General features: G+C 32.2%; 1 long non-coding RNA gene across 1 annotated transcript; it reads right to left on the bottom strand.

The window, feature by feature from the left end:
• Positions 1–262: 262 nt before the first annotated feature.
• On the bottom strand, positions 263–1,724 carry LOC141351238 (uncharacterized). Its single transcript, XR_012359463.1, has 2 exons — positions 1,162–1,724; positions 263–412 (listed from the first exon to the last, which is right to left on the bottom strand). It is a non-coding gene; the product is annotated as an uncharacterized lncRNA (long non-coding RNA).
• Positions 1,725–4,407: the final 2,683 nt, after the last annotated feature.

The raw sequence follows: 4,407 nt of genomic DNA, 5'->3' as shown, positions 1-4,407 counted from the left end.
GTGAAATCGAGTCGATTTCAATAATTCCATTAATTTCCTTTTACAAATTAAATTGAGTAGATGGAATCAAAAATATAAAAGCAAATCAATAAAAAATCACAGTGAAGTCTACTAATAAATTAAGTTGATATCATTAAAAATGTAACTTAGATGTAGCTGAAAATTTTGTGAATATTATTTAACTAAAATAAATTATTTTTATTTACTTAATGTTATACATTTATTTCATACTGAACCATCAATTATCAATGATAAACAAAGCAATTTGTATACGTTGTTTTATTGAAAATGGCAAACATTGTACATGTTACAAAAACAATCAGCTAAATAAACTCTGAGAGGTCTCTCAAATTCACAGCATGCAGAATCCACACCTCTTGAACCCGGACAGGTGGACCACCAGCACTTGTACCTGCAACAAAGATAACTTTATTTAAACGGCTGTCCGCTGTGACTCTGGACGCTGCCACAGAGCGCCACTTAGTTTAACATTACAATAACATATTTGTCTCAAATCTGTAACGATTAACAAAGGCTACGAATGCATATTTTATATCTGGAAGTAAACTTTGTCTGACTAAACTCGCGCTATTTAATGCGAACGTCCGGTGTGGTATCAGAAACTGCGAGTTGTCCTACACGAGACGCAACGCATCTCCACCGGTGTGCGAGACCCTTCACACAAAAAAGGAAAATAAAGCATAGGCATATGGAGTCGAGAGATAATTAATATAAATGTATATAAGCGTGTGAGCTCTGTTAAGCTCTGTTGTGTTCCGCTTCCACGTGAAAGGTCTAATAAATCCGGGTGTAGCGAAACTGAGGACCGGATTTCGGATCGCCTGACTATCAGCCAGTACAGATTTACACGTGTTGGTCTACACAACCACTTTATGCAGTAATAAAACGATCAGAAATTATTATTTTACACACATTTCAAGTGGCACAGCTGTATTAATACTTTGGTGACCTGAATAAATACGTAAAATAAAAATATTAATGATTAATCTACCAGTATGTGCACAGAAAGCTGTTATTGTACCCAGTTTACAGTATGGCTCCGAAAGTATTCAGATAAATACACCAACAAGTTGTTTACGCAAGGACACATCAAATATTTCATTAAAAACAAGTGTAAATATTAATAAACTCAACACTTACCAGGATTTTTGAGGAGTTTTGAGGTTGTTTATCTTCCTGCAAGAGGCGCTGTTTCTTCTGCTGCTGATTAAAAAACCGTTGGCTTTGTGATTTTTAAATTTACATCTGATTTAATGAATTTTTTTGCCTACATTTACTCAAATAATACAATGTAATAATGTTTCACCAAAAATATTCAGTAAATCATAGTTAAAGTTATGCATGAAATTTACTATTTTTTTTGTTGATGTTAAATACCTATGTTAACTTGAAATGAGCAATTATAATAGTTTTGAAAGCTGAAATATATAAGTGTGACATTCTCAAATATATTGATTCAAATTTACAACAAATATTAAGAATATCTATAAGAAATAATCTGTTAGTTAAATACTTATTTTATTTGATGTATACAACTAAATAATATCTGTACATTTTACACACAAATATATGTTTATTTTTTAGTCATTAATTTTGGTTTGTCTAACTCAAAAAATCAACTTAGTGACATAAAGAGATTTTATTAAGTTATTTTAATAATTTATTTTTGTGATATTTACAAAGCCACTGAATTATTTTTTACAGTGTATGTTTCCCTTTAGTGTAGTGCTTTTATAGCGTTTTCATCACGTTACATTTAGAAAGATTAAAGATTTGAATTGGTTATACTAAAAAGGCATAATATCATGTATTTTATAATACAATTTATTAAATATTTCATACATTTGACCGTTTTCTATTAGGGTATTTCTTTTAAAATATAGCCTGTCTTTCTTTTTTTTCCCTTTACTGGTTGTTTTAAAAATGTAATGTTTGCACACATAATTAAATCAATATTATACGATTCATACTGTAAAAATTATTGACTTACCATTAAGAACAATACAGATACATTACAGAAATGCACACATATACATCTCAGTAGCCATTAAAACTTTAAATATATAAATAATAAAACCTATAACGTGATAAAAACGCCATAAAAACACTACACTGAAGGGAAAAATAGGGGGAACATAGGGGGAACACAACACCTGTACTAGGCTTGCTGGACTGGGGGGGCAGTCAGGATTTGGGTGGGCAGCCATTTCTCGACTTAAATGATTCATACACTAAAATTATGGATGTTTCAATCTAATATTGCATATGTCTTATAATAAAGGGCCATTTATATGTCGTTTTGCACATTCAAATTTTAAAAGTAGATGCAATTGGATTTATAATGATTTATAATGTTATAATGATTACACTTTATGTAGTTTTACACATTAAGTCACAGTTAATGAAATCAGGCAAGCAGGTGATACGAATGCAAAGCTGTACATATAGCAATATTTATTAATGTTTACACTGCATTTAATCTATCGTTTCACTTATAGATAAATTAAAGCCATTCTTATACCTACCCAGGCCCGGTACTAGGCTTGCTGGACTGGGGGGGCAGTCAGGATTTTTGGGTGGGCAGCCATTTCTTGACTAAAATGATTCATATACTAAAATTAGGGAGGTTTCAATCCAATATTATTTTGCATATGTCTTATAATAAAGGGCCATTTATATGTCATTTTAAACTAAAGAAGTTGTACACTTAGTCACAGTTAATGAAATCAGGCAAGCAGGTGAAATGAATGCAAAGCTGTACATATAGCTATATTTTATTAATGTGCACACTGCATTTAATCTATTATTTCACTTATAAATAAATTAAAGCCATTCTTATACCTAACATATGCCTTTATTCTAAATAAACACTCGTTAGGCACTTTATTTTCACTTCATTTCTTCATTTAAAATAATGCATTTTCAATGTGATATGTGATAAGCTATATTTTCATTAATTCCTGACCCTATCATGCTGCTGCAGCAACCTCAAATATCACAACAAAGCACAACACTTTAAATAATCTATTTTAAAACATCATGAAAGCAGTTTGAAATGCATGACAAATTCGTCAAAGTTTATCCTGTAACAGCACCAGACAAAAGCACAAGCCCTTAAATACTGTAAGTGTGATTTGCGACGAGACCAAAGATAAATCACACTGCTTTGTTCATAACACAGCAAATTAGATATTATAATACAACAACATTATAAAATACAACGTTTTACCTTACGATGACCTTGCGGAGTGAAAGCTCCTCCTGAACTTAAAAGTCTGTAGATTTTTGTGTGTGAAGTTTTTTCTCAAACGGGAGCTGAATGAGCTGATGATGAATGACGATGAAAAAACCGCTAAAATTTGATTTTAAAACTGCACGCAATGCTCAGCTGTTACAATACTGCAGGGGTCGGCAACAGGCGGCCCGCGGGCCAAATGTGGCCCGCCAGCAATATTTTCTGGCCCGCCGGATTAATTTGAAGTCCGTTTTTTTATTTATTTTTTTTAATCAGACTTTTTTATTTTACAATAACAGTTTACAAAAATGGCCCCTTCATTCGTTTTTCAAATCAAATCAAAAAGAAAATAAAGAAAAACGACTTGTTTTTCTATTATTTATTTCCTGAACTAAAATCAAACGACTGGTTTTCTGAATGTGCGCTCAGATCAAAAATAAAAAAATGAATGAAAACGGGTTTGGACAAATTTTAATTGAACACCTAAGCAGACATATACCAATGAAATAAATTTAAACAGATCAGGTACTAACCGATTACATTTTAATAAGGGTTTTAATAAGGGTTTGAATAGCAACCATGCTTTCCTCTAAGTCTCATTCGCTTACAGTCCGACTTTTGAACTTTTTTCATTATTATTTATTCGCGTATAACACACTGACAAATAATATGTATTACCTGATAAAAAATATTTGCACTAAATGCTGCACAAACCTCTTCCTCTAGACCAGAGGTCCCCAACCACCGGGTCGTGGACAAGTTGCCACCCGCTCGCAAGAATGTCCTGAAAAAAATGCGTATAATAGCTATCTTAACGGGCCGCTTTTTCTCGTTCTCTTTCTCTACCAGCGCATCCGCGATTATAACTGTCATTAGAGTTTAAGCATACTTCTAAAACACAATCGATCAAATAATTGCAGAGGTATGACTTCATGAATCATTTGCAAATTTACCTCGTAAATCATGTCAATTCATCACGCGTGAAGACGTTAAACTCCGGGACATTGCAAATTACTGAAAAGTAATTGCTGGCTTTTAGAAACCACTACAAAATATGATAAAAATAAACTCTTTTACTGCAGTAATATTTTAACTAATACACTTTTAAAGTAGATTTGAAAAAGTAGAAAGGAATACTGTTGTGTTCTGCT

This window comes from Misgurnus anguillicaudatus, chromosome 19 (assembly GCF_027580225.2).
Source record: "Misgurnus anguillicaudatus chromosome 19, ASM2758022v2, whole genome shotgun sequence".
NCBI classification, from domain to species: Eukaryota; Metazoa; Chordata; class Actinopteri; order Cypriniformes; family Cobitidae; genus Misgurnus; species Misgurnus anguillicaudatus.
The sequence above is the reverse complement of the archived record's forward strand: the minus strand, read 5'-3'. Positions and strand labels throughout refer to the sequence as shown.